Source organism: Copadichromis virginalis, linkage group LG7 (genome assembly GCF_057382275.1).
Source record: "Copadichromis virginalis isolate Kocher_CV1m ecotype Utaka linkage group LG7, C_Virginalis_male_GT1.1, whole genome shotgun sequence".
In the NCBI taxonomy this organism is placed as follows: domain Eukaryota; kingdom Metazoa; phylum Chordata; class Actinopteri; order Cichliformes; family Cichlidae; genus Copadichromis; species Copadichromis virginalis.
The window spans coordinates 53,023,098-53,044,825 of NC_140624.1; the positions used below are offsets into that span (position 1 = coordinate 53,023,098).

Sequence of the window (21,728 nt, forward strand, 5' to 3'; positions counted from 1 at the left end):
TGTTTTCTTTTTCTTCCCACAGCTCACCACTTTTCTCACCGCAACCATTCTTTTCTTCCTTTGTCTGACTAATTGTTTGGAGCCAAACATTTGGTATGCAAGCAGTCGGATGATATGATCAGACACTGACTGATGTGCCACTAATGCCTGCTCTGTTTTAGTCAATGACTTCTAATTTATCAGGACTGCTACAGCTATTGTGTGCTGATGACTTAGCACGACATTAAAGATGGTGACCAGAATATCCACAACAACAGATAAGGAGACTCAGTGACGCCTGTCTGTGTAATTCATTAGTTTTTTGGTTTTGTTTTTTAACACCACCATTTATTTAACCATTCTTCTGTGTTATCTACTTTGCGCTTTTTATTTTATTGATTTTTTTTCACTTGAATTTATTGAGGATTGTATCTGTCTTGAATTATTTGCTCTGCCTCTGTGTCCCCTTGAATCACTCTTATTCTCAGCTAGATGCATTTCTTGTTTTTGCAGCAGAGGCGCTCTGCGTCATCCAGGGGACATCTCCTGCGTCGCACCATCAGCGTCCCGGTGGAAACACAGTTTCCAGAATTCCACAGCCAGCTGTCCACCGAGAGCGGTGAGTTGCCCGAGGATACACACATATGCTTTCATAAACATGCACTTATTAGTAATACTCCTGTTGCTTTCTAAAAGGCATTCACTTAAAGTAGAGTGATTGATAATTCTGTTAATATGTTAAGAATAGAGACTTTTGATGAGGTTTTTTTTATTTAGATTCAGTCCTCTGTCTCCAAAGCTGCAGAATTTTGGTGCTCAACTTATCTTGAGAAGTGCTTTCTTTGTGATATAAACAGTCGCATAACTAAATGAGGCAACTGGGTCTTGTGCTGCTTACATGCCTGGGTGAGACTTAGAAAATTCTTTTTCTTCCACTGTATATCCACTAGATGGAGAGCTTGCTGCTTTGTAGCACTTCTCTGCACTTGTGCCGTCTCATGTTAACGGCTAAGAGAGATAGGGAAAAATTCTTTCCAAGTGCTGCAGTTACACTGGACTTTTTCCTCTTGCTTTTATGACAATGTGATAATAGTGTGTTGAATTCTTTTTTAAAGGTACATGTGTAGACAGTCGTGTCACTGAAAGCTGTCAGAGTCTGTGGTTGTGTTGCGATCAGTCCAAATGAGACGCCACTATCAGCTTTCCAACCGATGCTGTGCCGGTGTGGAGCCAGCTCTGCTATGGTGCTTTTGGATGACAAGCTCCGACTCCATGATTGCTGCACATGCTTTATGCTCAAGTTTTTAGTTTATCTGTTTTAGTCTATCTGTTTTAGTTTTAGGGAAAGATTTAGAGATGTGTATTTTTACAAGTATTTACAACGACATCACAGTTACAAGATTGTGAGCAAGGGATGAGACCTCAAGAGACTGTTGCATATGCATTTTTGAGAGTTCCCTTCTTGAAGGTGAACTGATTTTATTATTTATTTATTTATTACACTTATTACTGAAATACACGTTTTAAAAAAAACTTTGAAAAAAACTTTTGCAGATTGCACTCACACGCTGGTGCACCCTGTTTAGTAAATCTGGCTGGTGTTTAAGGCTTGGTTGATTTGGAGTGGAATTTGCAGCTTTAACCAACCATCACCATCAGAGGGCGCCATTTAGCTCATTTTAACATCTAACTCTACTTTCCCAGACTAAGTCAGTTTTACATGGGCAAGGGTGGGCTGCAGATGAGTGCAGATGAGTCAACATGTTGTCATTTTAGTAGTGAGTGGCTCTGGTTTACTTGTTTTATCAGCTTTTATGGATTTGTTTGGAAATTTGCCAATATCTCCACTTGGCTGATAGGAAACCTGCAACTGTTTGCATGTAGTAACTGTGCTCTCACATGTGTGTTGTGTTGTTCGAGTAGTATTGCTCACATTCTTTACTTTTTATAGTGGGACTGCATCAAATGTACACCCTAAACACCTGAAGCTTGTCTCCGTATCTATTGCGGACCTTTGTTTTTCCTCTGAAGAGATTATTCTATTTACATTACATTTTGTTTTGGTGAATATTACCTTGTTTATTTCCATCTTCTTTTTTTTACCGCAGCTACTATGAGAGCACTGTTTCTTTCAGCATGCACTTGCTTTTATTTGTAGCAGCATTTCTTCTAAGCACTGAGTCACAAACAAAAATCTGGGTAGTTTTTCTTGCCGTGAGGTTTTTGAGAGAGTCTATTTCTATGTTTGTGAGTGAGTGTGTATTTCTGCTTATTTGGAATAAATGTGGCTGCTGTCTGTCAGCTTGTGAGCTGATACATATAGCTGGTACATATAGATTGAACCCAATTAGTGTGCTAAATATAAGCTTATGCTTATTTTTGTTAGGGGTCATAGAAACGGCTGCACTGTTAAACCATCACTAGTGGAAACAACTTTAAAAAAGTACAAAAAAAAGCATGGATTACAAATGTTTTCATTTATTTTGTATTCTCAGCTAAAATGTCTTAAATATTTGACATTTTTCTTCCTTCTTGCATTCTGTTATTGACTCATATCGTTTACTTTACCGCCGAAGTAAGGCCGCATTATTGTTAGAATAATGAGAGCTAGATAATGTGACAAGCAGAAAGGTCTTTCTGTCTGTCTCAATGTTACGGCCACATTCATTCTAAATGAGCTGACAGCCCAGAATGCCATACACATATAATATTTTCTTCTGCAACATGTGTTTCCCATTTTTTTGCCATCCATTCCGATTGATTCGAGCGATGACATGAAAATGGGAAATCAGCAGAAGACACTTGATTACACGGCATCTCTGTGATTAGGTTGATTTTGTTTGGGAAGAGATGGAGGCTAAACGAATAAATAGTCTGTCGACTTCTCCCATAGTTACAGGGTACCTTTGCAACTTTGCCAGTGACAATCACAAACATTTTCCATGATGATTATGTAACACAGTTTCAGAACTGCTGATTCGCATTTCCATAGTCACCATAATCTATTCTGAGTGTTAGGTAGAATACATTACAATACATTAATACTATATTAATGCAGCAGTTATTATATCAGAAGTTAAAATGTAGCCTCATTCTTTATAGTCTTCTTTTACCTTGAGTATGTAGGCAAATTCATCTTGTTATTCTTTAATAGAATTGCCATAATACACACAATTTGACTGTAAAGATAACTTGATACAGTTGGATCTATCCATTTTGAATGCAGACTGGAGCCTATCCTCGCTGTCACAGAGGCCAGTTACACCTTACACAATTATTCACACCTATAGTCAATTTAGAGTCATCAGTTAACCTAACATGCATGTGTTTGGATTGTACAGCAGAGAGCTTAAGCAGGCATGACTTGCAAACTCCACACAGAAAGTGAGCAGTTTCCAACTGTGAGCACAAACCACAACACCATGCTAGCTGAAACAATGTCATAGCCAATATTTTTTTTGTTTATATGCTGTCAAGTGTTTTGTAGTTTTTACATATTTGATTTAAGTTTAAGTGATTCCTCTGATGATTAGTGGATATCACTTATTAGACTTATTATAAAGTCTTTAATAAGACTCCAGATGCTCTTTCTAGCAGTAGAAATAGTTATGTACATGTCATTACCAGTACTGACTTAATATACAATAAAGTTATTATTGCATGTTGTTGATCTGCGTACATGTGAGCGCCTGACTTTTTGTAGCTTGCGAGTTAATATTAAGAGTGTAAACTAGGGGTATCCAACTCCAGGCTTCAAGGGTATCAAGATGTGTCCTTAAAAGGCTAAATGACCTCCTCAACATGTCTTGAGGTTGTCCAGAGGCCTGGTAATGAACTAATCATTTGATTCAGGTGTGTTGACCCAGGATGCTATCTAAAACCTGCAGGACACCGGTCCTTGAGGCCTGGAGTTGGACACCCCTGGTGTAAGTGTATAATTTAAATATAGATTGGTAATGGCGTGGCATTAATACGTTAGCCAAAACATTTACACCAAAATAAATGACTAGCATTGTCCTCCTTTTCTTGTCATAATCTTGTTTGACTAGATTTAGAGCATAGATGTGATTACTATATTCGGCCACGCTCAACTAATCTATTGCTCTTGAAAATCCATTAGCTACCAGGGCCACTTGTCTTTTGGCCAGCATCTTTTCCAAGTCGGACATGTGCCCTGTCATCTGCAGGGCTATGTAGCATTTGTGTGTCTACTTTGTCAACAAGCCCTCTTGCAACTAGCAAGAGGTAGCATGTTTGCAACCATGCCAATCATTTTGTTACTATAAAAGTTGAAATGAACAGTTATAACCGCTCTTCCCTGAAGTAGAGGCATGAGAGCATATAGAGCATATAATATCCGTGTCCATGATATCCTATATGGTATGTTGTATGTCTTAATTGAGTGAAAGGGAACAGATATACACAATGTGTCATTATGTCTGCTCTTATTAAAAAAATGCCATTATTAGATTATTAATACTAATGAAACAGAGCATAGTATTAAAAATAAATCCATCGAAAGGCTACCATGAGGTACTCCTGAGCAAAGTACCGTCCCTACACACTGCTCCCCGGGCGCTGAATTGGTGCCTGCCCACTGCTTCTCTGAGTGAATTGGTTAAATGCAGAGAGTAATTGTACTGGCAATCAACTGCAATTTACATTTTAGATCGACAGCATAATTTTCATAACCCATTAAATGGCTACTACTGCAAAACCGATCTAAGTCTTTCAATCTAAGTCCAACGAGTCATGATAAAAAAAAACTTATGTTACCTTATCGAGTGCAGATTTGCAGCAGAAACATGATGGTCTTCAAAACTAAGTGAAAACTAATAGTAAATGACTCTTGTTCACTGGTACAGGAGCAAAAAGAAAAAATAAACTGATCACTTCAAAAACCTAAACTGACACAAGGGTTTCTAAATGTATTCCTAAAGCAAGTAGTAATACAGGGAGTGCAGAATTATTAGGCAAGTTGTATTTTTGAGGAATAATGTTATTATTGAACAACAACCATGTTCTCAATGAACCCAAAAAACTCATTAATATCAAAGCTGAATGTTTTTGGAAGTAGTTTCTAGTTTGTTTTTAGTTTGAGCTATTTTAGGGGGATATCTGTGTGTGCAGGTGACTATTACTGTGCATAATTATTAGGCAACTTAACAAAAAACAAATATATACCCATTTCAATTATTTATTTTTACCAGTGAAACCAATATAACATCTCCACATTCACAAATATACGTTTCTGACATTCAAAAACAAAACAAAAACAAATCAGCCACCAATATAGCCACCTTTCTTTGCAAGGACACTCAAAAGCCTGCCATCCATGGATTCTGTCAGTGTTTTGATCTGTTCACCATCAACATTGCGTGCAGCAGCAACCACAGCCTCCCAGACACTGTTCAGTGAGGTGTACTGTTTTCCCTCCTTGTAAATCTCACATTTGATGATGGACCACAGGTTCTCAATGGGGTTCAGATCAGGTGAACAAGGTGGCCATGTCATTAGTTTTTCTTCTTTTATACCCTTTCTTGCCAGCCACGCTGTGGAGTACTTGGACGCGTGTGATGGAGCATTGTCCTGCATGAAAATCATGTTTTTCTTGAAGGATGCAGACTTCTTCCTGTACCACTGCTTGAAGAAGGTGTCTTCCAGAAACTGGCAGTAGGACTGGGAGTTGAGCTTGACTCCATCCTCAACCCGAAAAGGCCCCACAAGCTCATCTTTGATGATACCAGCCCAAACCAGTACTCCACCTCCACCTTGCTGGCGTCTGAGTCGGACTGGAGCTCTCTGCCCTTTACCAATCCAGCCACGGGCCCATCCATCTGGCCCATCAAGACTCACTCTCATTTCATCAGTCCATAAAACCTTAGAAAAACCAGTCTTGAGATATTTCTTGGCCCAGTCTTGACGTTTCAGCTTGTGTGTCTTGTTCAGTGGTGGTCGTCTTTCAGCCTTTCTTACCTTGGCCATGTCTCTGAGTATTGCACACCTTGTGCTTTTGGGCACTCCAGTGATGTTGCAGCTCAGAAATATGGCCAAACTGGTGGCAAGTGGCATCTTGGCAGCTGCACGCTTGACTTTTCTCAGTTCATGGGCAGTTATTTGGCGCCTTGGTTTTTCCACACGCTTCTTGCGACCCTGTTGACTATTTTGAATGAAACGCTTGATTGTTCGATGATCACGCTTCAGAAGCTTTGCAATTTTGAGACTGCTGCATCCCTCTGCAAGATATCTCACTATTTTTGACTTTTCTGAGCCTGTCAAGATAAGATAAGATAACCTTTATTAGTCCCACACGTGGGAAATTTGTTTTGTCACAGCAGGAAGTGGACAGTGCAAAAGTTATGAGGCAAAAATTAGAATACAATAAGAATAAATACAGTACACAACTGTACAGAATAGAATAAAATAAAATACTATATACAGTAGAATAAAATAAAATAAATATACAATAAGATAAAAATAGAATACAAATACAAATACTATATACAACTGAGTAAAAATACAACGATGACAGAAAGGATTATTGCACTTAGTATTATTGCATATGTATGGATGTGTGTGCTTGATCAGTTAAAGTCTTTATTATGGAGTCTGACAGCAGTGGGGAGGAAAGACCTGCGAAATCTCTCCGTCCCACACCGTGGGTGCCGCAGTCTCCCACTGAAGGAGCTGCTCAGTGCTGTCACAGTCTGCTGCATGGGGTGGGTCCTTCTTTTGACCCATTTTGCCAAAGGAAAGGATGTTGCCTAATAATTATGCACACCTGATATAGGGTGTTGATGTCATTAGACCACACCCCTTCTCATTACAGAGATGCACATCACCTAATATGCTTAATTGGTAGTAGGCTTTCGAGCCTATACAGCTTGGAGTTAGACAACATGCATGAAGAGGATGATGTGGACAAAATACTCATTTGCCTAATAATTCTGCACTCCCTGTATGTGCTTTAATCAGTGTGTAACCTTTAAAGCTGGATTTTGTGTGTGTGTGTGTGTGTGTGTGTGTGTGTGTGTGTGTGTGTGTGTGTGTGTGTGTGTGTGTGTGTTTTGCACCTGTAGCATTTTCTAATCTTGATCCACATCACAACACTACAAACACTCTCACCGTCTATTTTTTGCTAAATTATTCATTGGCATAGGTCCCTACCTCTCTTGTCCTTGTGTGACACGAGCTCTAAACAAGCAGTGTGATGAATAAAAACTTCACTTTGATGAATAGGAATCTAACACAAATCAGAGAGCGGTCTCATCTCATCCTCAGACTGAATAGCGAGTGGCTGCCGCCTCTATTCTTTTGAACTCGTCGAGTTTTCTGCACAAACACCCATAAGAGCGAGAGCCTTCTTATGCTCCCACCAGAACAACTGAGCTTAATTTCAAGTTTTAGCCTCAGAAGAGTTCTCAACTTTTGGTTCTTGGGCACATGCTGCCCTATTTTCCTCCTTTTTTCTTGCTGTAAGCTGTAACATTTAGATAGGATTAAGTAGAACCACATAACTGACCAAAGGCTGCTGAATGATTTATACAAGCCTTACAGCCCAAATACTGAATCACATGTGTTCTAAGTCCCTCAAGTCATTTTTCTTCACAGAGTGTCTAATTACAATTAGCTACTATTAACTAAAAGTGACAGTGTTCTTCACATTGTGCCACTTGACATTGGGCTGATTGGTATTTGATAATTTTGCCTTAAAATAAAAACCATCTGAAATATTGTGGAGATATAGCTCATCTTATTTTAGATCAGCTATATCTTTCTATATATTTTCTTAACCCATAGCTATATAAACTAGATAAACTCAAGTGCTGTATGTATAGAGATTAATGGCTCCATTTGGTTGAATTGCTATGCTGAAAGGATTGAACAGAAACGATTGCAGTGTAGGTGCTGACTCATCCTGTTGCTGTACACTAACCTATTTCTGCAATAGAAATAGGTTCATGTACACTCAACGGCCACTTTGTACATCTGTTCATCTGCTTTGAAATGCAAATATAAAACCAGCCAATTGCATGCCAGCAACTCAGTGCATTTAGGCATGTAGACATGGTCAACACAAACTGCTGAATTGCAACTCGAGCATCATAATGAAAAATAAGGTGATTTAAGTGACTTTGAATCTGCCACGCTTGTTGGTGCCTGACGGGCTGGTCTGAGTATTTCAGAAACTGATGATCTACTGAAAGCATAGCTAGTGTGTGCAGAGAATGGTCCGGAAAAGAGAAAATATCCAGTGAGCACAGAATTTGCCTTGTTGATTCCAGAGGTCAGCTGACAGTTGCCAAACTGGTTCAACCTGAAAGGAAGACAACAGTAACCCAAATAACTACTCATTACAACCACAACCCTCACCCACCTCAAATTTCTTTATGGTTTTTTTTTTTTTTTTTGGATCAAGACTTTCTTGTAATTTCTTTTTAAAGTGGTCTTGACCAATCAGCCTGTCCAAAGTGTACCCCGCCTCTCACTCTATGGTAGCTGGGTTATGCTCCACACACCCCCGTGACCCTGAATTGGATTAACAGAAGAGGATGGATGGACAGATAGATGGATGATTCTCAAACAGCTGTTGTTTGTGCAAAAATATGGCATATCTCAGCATGGTGTGCAGTGAGTTCTTAAAAAATTGAAGAAGCTGGACAACTAGAGGGCAAGAGAGGAAGTGGCAGACTTAAAAATCTATCTACAGGAGATGAACAGCATCTGAAAGTCCTTAAGAACTAGGACAAATCCATCAAAGACGTGACACCGAACATGAGAGAGGTGGCTCAAGTGCGATATGTGTAGATCATTAAGAAAATTCATTATGATGATGTAAAGTAGATTTAATCAAACTAAACAGAACAGCAATAGGATTAAATATGTAAAACGGTGAAAACTGAATTTGGTTCCTATTCAAATAAAATACACTTGCCAAGTTGAGGTTGTAATATTAAATATATAAGGAGTTTTACAAATGCAAAATTCAACTTTAGGTTGAAAAACCCCTAATGAGCAAACATCTTTAAAACCACTGATCATACAAACATTTTTATAATTTTACTGTCATGTGTGGAAAGAAGGAGATTGGTAGTTATGTAGAGGCAATAATATTACACATAGTTCTGACACTTCTTGATTTTATTGGAATTTGAATGTTTGTAGGTCTTAAAGCAACGTTTAAAAACATTCAGTATGACTTTTTTAAATGGTGCAGGAACTCTGAACTTAAATGTGCTGTTTTGCGCCCACTCATAACTCCAGAGTTATAAGCAAGTACTTTTTTCCAAAACTGATATTACAAACTTCTTGTTACTTTTTTAATGATGAGAGAAAATACATATAAAGTGTAATATTGATCAAAGTGGAAACACTACCAACACTCCCTCCACCCGTATCTCTCGCTCTCTCTCTCTGTGTGGAAACTGCTTCTTTCTCTCCTCCCTCCCATTCTGTGCTCTCTCTCTCTTTCTCTCTCTGCCTGCTCTCCAGAGAGGTTGCTCAGTCAGACAGATGTAACACAGCGGTGGAAGCCTGAGCTGAGCTGGCAGGCTGCAGGGGCCATACCAGCGGCAGCACCTCCGAATTGGGGGGGGGGGGGGACGGCAGAGCAGAGACGGCACTGGCAGAGGAGATAAAACAGGACTTGCAGTTGTAGTTCCAGCGGTTGCAGCGGAGTTATCGAGTAAACTTTGCCTCAGGATATGGGTGTGTTGATCCGAGCGCTCATCGCTCTGTGAATTTAACATGGACACTGACACCAGCAATCATCCAGAGGCACAGGATGGTAAGTGGGAGGAAAAAAGATGAGAAATGATGGAAGTGATACTTTAAGTGGAAAAAAGAAAGAAAGTTGAGGCACATATGTAAAAGAGAGTTCGGTCACTTGCTTTTCCTGTCAGCTTTCTGTTATGACTAGGCTTTTCGCTTGGCTCTTGAGCTGTTGACTAGGGCCTCAGTGGTCAGTGATGAATGGGACTCCAGTCTATTCTTCTGAGTGAGGGGGTTAAGGGGTGAAGGGCGTTACATAGCAATGTGATGAAATGGGCTGCCTGCTAAAGACGCTACTTGTCTCAGCAGGATTTGCTTTTGGCTTTGTTGTATGTGAGCAAGTTCAAACCTCTGTGCTGTGCTGATTCTCTCTGGGATTTGCCTTCAGTTGTTGACTGCATTTTGGTATGAGCTTCATGCAGCTGGAAGCTCTCTTCTCGGTCTTTGAATAGAATAATTAAACGTGGAATATGTGAGGTCCGTGGGTGGACCAGTTAATTTTTTTTGGTGTTTTTTTTTTTTTTATCTCAAATGCACCGAGATATTTCAATCTGAATATTTGAAGGCTGTATAGTGGTTGTACCATGTGGGTGTTTGTGTTAAAAACACAGAGCAGCAGGAACAAATGAAAGCAGGAGACAGAGGGAAAGAGAAGGGGGGGCAGAAAGAGAAAGAGTTATGTACACAAATAAATCCAGGGGGATCGAAACGGCACTGTAGGCCACTCTTTCTCTCTCTTCCCCCTCATTTTCCACTGCCTTTTCTTCCACCACTCCAAAATGTTAGAGCCTAAACTAGATAGTTAAAAAGAAAAGGGAGAAGGAAAAAAATTGGTGTGTTATTAACTGGGCCAGAAAAGACGATGTTTTGTCTTCATGACCAACGGGGAAGGACTCTGCTGTGCTGCTGATGAAGAATGCGGTTAACAGAATGAGTCAACAGAGAGCATATTTCCAAGAGACCATAGTTTCCCTTTGCCAGCATCTAAGCCACATTGCTTTATGCACTGGGCTGTCTGCCACGACAGAGAAGGAAAAGACAAAGAAAAGGGGGAAAGAAAACCGTTAGATGAAACTTTGGCATTTTCATCCATCCCTTGAGACGCAAAACGTCTGGTAAAAGTTGAACCGAAATAAGCGCGAACACTGAGCTCTATCTTGAGATAAAACGCCAGCTTCATTGCTCTAACATCAACTGTCTCCTCTCAACCGCACTCTCCTCACATTCCTTTCAAAAGGTTTAATATACAAGGAAAAGTTGGTGTAGGAAAGGCAATAATCTGATATCGTCCAATTACATTCTCACTTCAGGCTTGCAAGCTACAGGAAGAATTCACACTTCCCGAGGTTTGCAGGCTTCAGTTCATCTGTCATGCACACACACTTTCACGCACACAACAAGTCTAAGAGTAGTGTATTTATACAGTATAAGCTTATTATTTACATGTTGTACCCACTGCATTACGTATTTTACATTTAAAGTAGATGTAGAGTCCTTGTCTGCAACTGGCTGATTGTTATGGGACTGATCTGTGACTGAATCTACCTGTTTCCCATTTCTGTTGGCAGAAAGCAGAGAAATGCTGATGCTATGTATTACTTTATGAAATAGCACTGGGTGGAAGTGGGACTGCTACCAGACAAGCTAATAAAAAGAGATCAATAGTCAGACCTATTACTGTTATATACATATATATGAAAAAATGCAACTCTTTTTTTTCCATGGATTTCATATTTGTAGTTTCATCCCGTGCTTAAATTTACCCCAGTAAAGTTTTTGACCTTTTCAGCACTAAAGAAACCACTCTCACTCTCAGCAGATGCTCCCCAGAGTTTCCATGTCGTTGCTTTGTCTCTGCCACCAGCTTATACTGAAGTCAGTATATACTTGTTTCTTTTCAGGTGCCTTATATATCGGTCATGTTGAAAGTAAGTCTATGTATCCATCCTGTGACATGCCAGCACTGCAGAAGTGCACATAGCCAAAGGGCTGTCACTTTCCTGTGTCCCTGTGTATTTATCTTCTACCAAGGGCAGCTGTCATAAAGGAGAGTAGCTTTTTAAATATAGACAAAAAACACATTTATCTGTCATGATATGATGGGATAAGTCATAATACTGCTCCCGATCAGGTCGGCACATCTTTTAATTATAACACAATGTAAAGCAAATGAGTATAAAGCAGCCTTGCCGTTTTAGGCATCCAAATAAATACATGCACTGTGCTAGTTTATAGCAGGGGCATGCGGTGAGGAGTGGAGGTCTCAGGAAGGGAAGTAAAGAGAGAGAGAGTCCTTATCCATGGCCTTCATTGACATGTAAATAGGTCTGCATGTTTTGTCCTAGATGAGAAAGGTTGAACGCCTGCTCATGTACTGGAGGACAAAATACAGCTTTAACCTGTCTCACATTAGACGGGGAGACTGGACCAGCTGAGCTTTTTGATATTCCTGAAAAACAGTGGGCTTTCTCTTTGTTTTCCATTTTGACCCCATAGTCTGACTAACATTCTAAATATACCATCCAGAGCTGTGGTTTTATGGTTTAAAGTGCTGTGGGCTTTGTCATTAAAAATGCTTGGCTTTTAATAAAAGATTTATTCTTACTCCTATTGTCATGTGCTTAAACCTCGCTAGTAGACTGGAGCTGGGTGGTACAGCAGGAGCAAATTTAGGAACTGGGCTGTCAGCTTAACACTTGTAATCTGGTTTTAATAAATGAGACACTATCTTGAAAAAAGGCCAAAAACTGGTGGAAAGACAATATGCGGTCATTCTGTCCCACTTCCCAAAAGGGCTGTGTCAAAGTTTCAAGGACTCAGATTTAAGGTTGTGGGTAACGCTGTCCCAGAACACCGGACTTGCAGTAAACCTGCAGAGCTGTCACATAATTTTTCTCATGTGAATGATGAGAAAGTGGAGCTAGTGACTGAAACCTGACTGGAGAAAATGATCAAAAGGAGGTAATTTAATTGAAAAATGTTGATGACTGCGGTGAAGTAAATTTTTTCTTGACGAGAGTTTGGGGTTTGGCGGGTGTTTTTGGTGGTGGTGGGTTCGCACCTTTAGAGTCATCATGGTATTGCACTTTAATCGACTTTCTCTTTGGTTTCACTGAACTAAACCAATGGCAGCTTCTACTTTTAAATTCAGTTACTGTTGTGAACTAATTGAGTCTGATATAGCAAACTCATTTGAGCACAGTTGCTAATTGAAAAATCCAACAGTTATGGAAAAACATCTGCAATTTGTCATTTTCTTTTTCAGCTCTTGATGATTGTATATAACTAAATGATACACTTCAAGTGGGATCCTCTGGGGAATTTTATCACTGGAAATGCCACTACCCACACTATACAGACCTTATGTGACTTCATATTAAATTCAGTTCAACTGAATTGTATTCATATAGCACCACATCAAAACCAAAGTCACCTCAAGGTGCTTTATATTGTAAGGTAAAGACCCGACAATAATACAAAAAAAACCCCAACAATCAGACGACCCCCTATGAGCTAACACTTGGAGACAGTGGGAAGGAAAAACTCACTTTTAACGGGAAGAAACCTCCAGCAGAACCAGGCTTAGGGAGGGGCAGCCGTCTGCTGCAACCATGTGCTTCACATAGTTGTAGCAGACTTGAGACAAGCTAGGTTTTTTCTAAACCTCAACTTTGACTGCTGTGGTTGTCCTTGTGCTTTATATGTTTCTCATGCTTATGCAGTAATGCCAAATAATATCATTGTATCTCACACGCTTCATCTGTGAGGCCTGGTAGAGATCATAATCTCACCCGCTGTTTTTGTGAAATTCGGTTGTGAAGCCTCAAGCCATTTTCTTACCCCTCCCTTAACGCTCCCAATTCAAGGGAGAGTTAGTTGTCAACATGTGTCCATTGTGAAAGGAGTACAATACGAGTCAATGAGTCAGTGAAGCTCACTTCACAACCAGAAGTCTTTTTGCAACCATTAGGTATGCCCTTTTATGCTGCCTATATTAGGTAATAGCATTCTTTACCACCAACTTCTGCCTCGCTGATTCCATCCCACCAGTAGGGAATGATAATATTGTGACATAAATGATTAATTTTTATTACTTAATGATTATTAGAAGATTAAAAAATAATCGCATTTCTATATGGTACAAAAATACAAATTACATCATAATAGCAAATAAATAATTAATAATTAAACAATAATAACATTAAGAAGAAGAAGAATATTTATATCCTTATGTTTACAAGTATAATAATAAATGGTTTACCCTTTATTGTCATGGCAAATGATAAATGTTAGAAATTATCCAGTGAAGTTACAAAGAGAGGCTTTAATGTTTAATACCATTACCCTTCTATTCAGGTAAGAACAAAGACTATGTCACATTGTGTACAAATGTCAGCTTTGATTTCTGGATATTGAGAATTTAACATGATGACCTCATACTATAATTTAGGGCAGCCAAATCTATCGGACAGCCTGTTATTAAGAGCCAAAGTATAAACAAAGGAGCACCTCTTCAACCTGCCACTGGATTAGCTGGCAAGGAAAAGAATATCAGGAGCAGTTTTCAAATGACAGGCTGCGTGTTGTGGCAAAGGCGTTTCTTAACTAAAGAGCCTCTGATGTTATTTTGAAATGAAAACCAGGCATTACCTTCAAATATAACCACAGTTGTCCACCTCTCATTGGTACTGGACTACATATGTATTTTTTTTTTTTAAAAAAGAAGAAAAAAAAGAATATAGCTTTGTAACTTAAGACCTTGCGTCATCCAGATCCAGATTGTATCTATTCGAGCTGATTGCATTTCACACTTGGATTTAAAATTCTCCACGAATGCATTTCAATTGATTGCTTATGATGGGATTCTGCTTCCACACTTAATAGTATATTTGACTTTTTCTGTGGGGAATAGTGTGAATGTTTCTGAAGTGAAAAAAGAAACCATCACACACATTTGTAGCTGTGCAGCCACACAAGAAGATTGCTGTGGGTATTTGCATAATTGCATAATGGATAGTACAACATAAAAAAAAGAAGGGAAAAAACCAAGCAACAAAAGACCTTGAAACCACAGAGAAGGCTGAGTCTTCTGAGCTTGAAAGTTTTTCAAGCTGTCTGTATAAAACTTAACTAGGTGGTGCTTTGAAAGAAGTCAGTGTCATGTTTGCTGTATTTCTTGCAAAAGGGGACACACTGTTCCAACATTTTAGGTTTAAATACCAATAAAAAGATCCAATACCAATACCTGTCCTTTGTCATCGTAAATGAATAAGCTGTAATCCTCACTGTAAGGAAGAGAGAAGAGAGGAAGAGCCTAAATCTTGCTTTCCAAATACAGAAATACTAGTACTGTGCAATACTCCAAAATTTGGCATTGATCTGGTACCAAATAAACACATGGCCAGTATTGATCTGATACCAATACTGATACAGATACTTTTAGCCTAATTTTCATAGAGCGTTTTTAAACTATGTTTTTATTTAAAACAATTCAGTGGGCTACAAATTGAACATCGAGGATAGAAACAAAGTATCAATCTAATACCAATACCAGCTTTGGATTCAGTGCTATCGATATTTGGATCTAGCCACCTCTTCAATGATAGTGAAATACAAATACATTGTAGTATACACATTAACTTAGGTAATCTGTTTTTAAAATAATGCATAACCACAGCACCAAGATAGAGAAATGAATTGTTTTATTTGCATTTGTGTTAATTCTGCTCAGTGGGAGTCTTTATGCACTCCTTCCTTTCTTTCCTCTGCTCTCAGTTTCACTGCATGTGCACAGGGAGTGGAGCAAAAATAACAGTAATCAAGTTGAGGACAGCTCATTATGTTAGTGAAGTACTGAGACTTAGATACAGGAAGTGAGGGAAAGACTTGGAGCAACACTATGAATGGAGCTGTTTGGTTATCAAAATCACTTGCTGACTGTTTGTGGTTATATCTGAAATTAGTGGAAACTTGAAAAATATATATATGCATAAATGTAGAACGTGAAATACCTTCAGACTAGTGACCCACTACTGTTGGCTTTCTCGTGCACTTCTGGTGACCGGCTGCTTGTTCAGTAAACTTAGTAAACAAAGCGTAAATAAATAGATTGGCACCATAGATTGAGGATAATCTATTCATTACTCACCAATAACAGATCTAGCTGTTTGAGCTGGTACTGGACTGGCCGGTGCCTTCCTAGCTGTAAATGTGAATACTGTTGTACAAACAGAGCAGAGCAGTCAGGTGTCCTCTGTGCTTTTTGAGATGATGCTGCTAATAATTTTCCTAAAAGACAATTCCATTTTTTTTCACTACAGTGAAATCCAAACTAATCACACGTTATAGCCGCCGTATGACTTTTATATGCACACTTTTTTTAAAAGTGTGATTTGCGATGCCGTGAGCAAGACGTTCAGCAGAAGACATGCCACAAACATTTGTTTCTTCTTCTGCTGCAGTGCACAGTTTGCCTCTTCATAGAATAGAACCACAGAGGACCATTTGGCAGATCTTTAACACTTGTATCCTCCCATTTGCTTTCTCTCTATCATGCTTGTTTTTAGACTCTTTAAGTCATTTTACATGTCATTAGTAACACCAAAGTAAAAATCTGTACGCTGATTCAAAATCATTACTGCGTCAGATATGCTCTGCAATCTCCCGGCCTTAAATGGCGTGTTTGTTGGTGGCTACAGGCCCAGTTAAAAAGTTCCACATTTGTCTGAAGCAGAAACTAAAATTTGAGATCGCTTTCTCTAAGACGTTACACACAACAGGTGGTAGATGGATGCTAGAAGCACTCCATTTGGTTAATGTGAGCGAGGGCACCCTAATGACGTTTGCCTGCTCTAGTCTTACATGGACATGGAAAGGTCAGGGCCGTGAGCCTCTAAAGTTCCTAAAAAGACCATCAGGGAAAAGAAGCTTTTATTTGGAATGTAAACAGCGGTAAAGGAATAGCTGCATAATATATATACATATATATATATATATGAATATATATATATAACTAGAGGTTAAGTGTTAACCAAACGTTTCAGAGTTATACACAGGAGATCACACATGAAAAGTTAATCAAACACTTAAACTAGTCTGGTGGTGTATATGGTGTATATAAATAACACTGTAAAAGCTGAGCTAAGCAATAACCTCAGAGAGCTGTCTTGTGGCCAGCAGCAACAGTGGCACAACTCCATCTGGCCCCATTTGTCAGAAAGCCTCCCTGATGGGATACTGTCAGTCAACAGAGCACTGCAACCAGAGGGAAAGCAGAGCTTGTCTGAGACAACAGAGGGTTAAAAAAAAAGAAGGGAAAATTGGAACGCTAATGTAGAAATCTAGATGATGCCTTTGCAGCGTGTTGTGTAGATGACAAGTGTGTTGGTGTGGTTCGTGCGTACACGTGTGTGCGAATCTGTGGCGTGTTTTGCTTTTGAAGTGTGTGATGTGTGTCTAAGATGAAGTGACTGCAAGGGCCAGGAACGGAGCCAAGTGCAGCCGTGAGCGCGTTACATGCTCACAACAAATTTATGTTGGTTGTATGCTTTTCATGTCTCTGTAAATCTTCTGTAAATGGAGCACACTGAGCAAAAGAGAAGCCGAGAGTGGCGAGGGAATGAGCCGAGGAAAGAGAAATGGAAAATACTGACTGAGTGACGGGAACAGTAACTGCTAAAGTAACAAGGAATGGCACACTCGGGCAACTCCCCTCCCACCCCCCCTATAATCAAAGTAGGATTCTCAAATTTTTTCAGGTAAATTGATCTTAATTTGTGTTTATCCTTCCTTATTGTTTATTTGGTTTACTCAGTTACAGATTTGTCATGATCCACTGGAGCACGTGTTTCAGTGCCAGTGCTGGTGGGAAAATCCGATTATTTGAGCCTAAAATTAGACCTCTGGAGTAGCAGCAACATACAACTTAAGGTATTCACTATAAATCCTTTGTTTTTATCTTTACATTCAAATCAAGTGAAGTGTCACAGGCTGTAAACTGTATGTAAAAGATCTAAGAGCAGTCACGGGGACATTAAAAAAAAGATACGTTGTAACAACAGTAACAATGTCTGAGATAATCAGTGTATATGATAAGTTCTTGGGAAATTCAGTTAGTAATGTCTCAAGTATTCCAAAGGGTTAATGAGGTTCTCTTTATAATGATGTTGAAGATTCTGTTATAAAAACTTTATGAATCTGTAAAGCTTCTTTTATAGTTCAGTTAAATTCAGATTCTTACAGCTCTCATTTGCCTTCTTGATAGTAATATACCATGTAAACAAAGTATACAAATAATAATAATGATTTGTAATATGTAATAGACTATAATTGCCTTTGGTTTTCTCATAGTGCTAACCCAATAGGTTCAATTTGTTCTGATTCGGTTTTTACAGCTCCTCTTCTTTGATAGTTTGAAGAAACAACACGGTAAAGAGGATTTTAGAATTTCATTCATTTTTCTTTTTCAGGAAAACAAAGGGTGGAAACGCACAACAGCAACTCAAGTGTTATTGTGCTGGCTGTAAAGTACTGCAAAATCACATTGCCTGTTTACAGTTACAGCACACAGCTGAATAGTAGAGAAGTCTCAAAAGCTTTGGCATCTAGCTAGCGCTACAGAAGAGGAGCAGCACATGCTAACGGGAGATAAATTCAGATAGAAAACAAAAACATGCAAACAGCGAGAGATGTAGAAAGATATAAGAAAGAGAGGATGTGAATGGAAGATGAGAGATTATGTTCAAAGGTAAGGACTGCCCAGCGAGTAAAATTTTATAAACTGTAAACCTAAAACTAAGTGAATTATAACTAAATGAATGATGCTAGGTATGCTAATTTTGTTTGAATGTACCAGGCAGCGTACTGCAGGCTAACCTGGTCAGTTTGAACTATTGTTTTAGGCTTTGCAGTGATTTCTGACAGATGCAAGGCCAGCTGTGGTGTTAGTAAACATCAAGAGTAAAAGACATCAATTGAAATCAAACATACAGCTCTCTGCTCAAACCTTGTTGAATGCAGTTTTCAAAATCCACAAAAAACAGTGAATATCAACAACAACAACAACAACCTTTATTTATAGAGCACATTAAAAGCCTTAGGCATACCAAAGTGCTTTACAAAAAACAATAAAATAATACAGTTAAGAGCATTAATATCAAATATAATAAGAACAGCAGACAATGTTCACAGTAGAAAGCCACTAATAAAATGGACTGCAGCACATAGATTATAGCAGACCCAGTGCCGCATGATAGAGAACACCAAGAATGAAGGAATAGTAAAAAGTTAATGCAATAGGTCGCAGTTAACAGTCAGCATTTAACGGGTAGAGAAGGCAAGTTCAAAAAGATAAGTTTTAAGGCGTGCTTTAAAAGAAAAAATAGAATCAGACTCCCGAATGCCAATCGGGAGGCTGTTCCATAACTCAGGTGCAGCAAAGGCAAACGATCGATCGCCTCTAGATTTCAACCGAGATCTGGGCTGAACTAACAATAACTGCGAGGATGACCTTAAAGCCCTGGCAGGGACATAAGGGTTTAAAAGTTCCTTAAGATAGGTTGGTGCAGTATTATTGATAATTTTAAACGTAAGCAGCAAAATTTTAAATTGAATACGGTATTTGATAGGCAGCCAATGCAGCTCAGCAAGAACCGGAGTAATATGGTCAAACTTCTTGGTTTTAGTTAGAATACGTGCCGCAGCATTCTGAACTGTCTGTAATCTATGTAGAAGGGTAACATGGAGACCAGAATAGAGTGAGTTACAGTAATCTAGTCTTGACGTTACAAAAGCATGAATGAGCTTTTCTAAGTCATTATACGGGATATAGTGTCTGGCCCTGGAGATGAGACGAAGCTGATAAAAACTAGATCTGACAACAGCAGACACTTGTTTATCAAGTTTAAAGGAGCTGTCAAACAAGACACCCAGATTCCTGACAGTATCAGAGAAAGAACTAGTAAGAAAGCCAAAGGCATCTTGAAGTTTGGCGCGAAGGGCATTACTGCCAAAAATCATGATTTCAGTCTTTTTTTCATTCAGAATAAGAGTATTTGCCAACAGCCATTTCTTGACCTCACTCATGCACTCACGAAAGTTATTTAAAGATAAAGCGAGATCATCATGTAACTCAAAATAAATCTGGATGTCATCCGCATAATAGTGAAAAGCAATGTGGTATTTCTCAAAGATAGCGCTTAAAGGAAGCATATACAGTGAGAAAAGGGTCGGGCCTAACACAGAACCCTGGGGGACACCACAGCAAACAGGTACAGGGGAAGAGGAAGATGAGGCCAGATGTACCGAAGAAAGCCGATTGGAGAGGTAAGATTTGAACCAGTCCAAGGCAGTGCCCTTAATGCCAACAGAGTGCTCTAATCTTGTGACTAGGATGTTATGGTCAACCATATCAAATGCAGATGAAAGATCCAATAGAACTAAAACAGAAGGACGACCATTATCAGCCATAAGTAAAAGATCATTAAAAACACGAAGCAGCGCTGATTCAGTGCTATGATGTTGTTTAAAGGCTGATTGGAATTTATCATTTATATTATTCTCGTCCAGGTAGGTCTGCAGTTGAAGTAGAACCACCTTCTCAAGGATTTTAGCCAAGAAAGGAAGCTTGGAAATCGGTCTATAGTTGGCAAAATCACTATGATCCAGGTTATTTTTCTTTAAAACGGGTTGAATAAAGGCATGTTTAAGAACTGAAGGTACATAACCAGAAAGCAAGGAGAGGTTCAATATAGACAATAGACAGGGTCCAATTACATTAAAACAATCCTTGACTATACGAGATGGAAGAACATCATGTACACAATTAGTATTGTTTAGTTTCTCAGTTATACGCTTCAGAGTGGGAAGTGAAATTAATTCAAATTGATGTAAGGCAGCAGAACAGTCAGGATTAGACATACTGTCAGCCACCAAAGGAAGCGTAGATCTAAGAGATAAAACTTTATCTAGAAAGTAGTTTGAAAATTTTTCACAGAGACCTGGGGAGCACGAGAGTGGCATAGAGGGACGAGGATTCACCACTGAGTTAAAAATTTTAAATAGGATGCGAGGATTGTCAGTGTAGCAGCCCAGGCCAGCGGACCACAGCCTGTACAGGAAAATCTATTGGAACTCACAAAACCCTTTATTAACCCTGTGCCGATCCGATATTAGATTATTTAAAAAGCTGATATTGAAAAGCTGATATATATGAAACCTAAAATGATCTCTCCAAGCTTTGTTGTATGTTCTTATTTATTATTTTCCCCTATTCTGCTGAGATCAGCTGGTTGTTGTGTTTGTGTGCCCAACAGTGAAGTTGTTTCACTTTCTGTCCCTCTGGTGGAAAATCTACACCCTCATAATATTGTTGAAGGATCTTTTCCCATCTGTTTTCTCCTTTTTTCATTTGTATTTATCTTCTGTCATAAATGTCAATAGTGATAAATCAGAAAATACCTATTATCGGCCTCCCGATAAATCGGTTGGGCTCTAGCTAACAATAGTGTCAGAAACAGTTGGGGGGAGATGATTGACTTTGCTACTAATCAAAGTGAGGTCTGGATGTTATATGGTATGTATGTTTAACTGCTGGTGCACAAGTTGCTCCAGTTGAAGCCTTTGTAGGAGTTGAATTCCCTTTGGTATTTTCCTGCAAAAAGCACTTGCTGGCCCAGTGGACACGGTAGCAGCCTGACCCCACGTGTTCCACACAATTGCCTTTGTCCCTAAAATGGCAGATATTGGCATTCCTGGCCGTCCCACGTCCAGCTCTTCCTCCAGCTAAAAAAAACACACACGTTGTCTCTTTTGTGCCGCTGTCGGCGAGAGGCAATCTTAATCCAGGCAAACTGATTTGAATTGATGTAAGCCGACTGCTTTATGTGATAATTTTTCTCTTACTCAGCTTCCCGAAGAGAGTAATGTCGGTTTTGTTTATGCATTAAGTTGTGCCTCAGCATTTTTTTTTTTAAAGTACC

General features: G+C 39.1%; 1 protein-coding gene across 1 annotated transcript in view; it reads left to right on the forward strand.

Moving 5' to 3' along the window:
- Positions 1 to 492: 492 nt before the first annotated feature.
- The window catches only part of LOC146706116 (disabled homolog 2-interacting protein-like), a 175,456-nt gene continuing 154,220 nt past the window's right edge, over positions 493 to 21,728 (forward strand). Inside the window, exon 1 of the mRNA XM_085464140.1 lies at positions 493 to 598. The gene's annotated coding sequence lies outside the window, so the exon portion shown is untranslated. The remainder of the gene's footprint in view (positions 599 to 21,728) is intronic.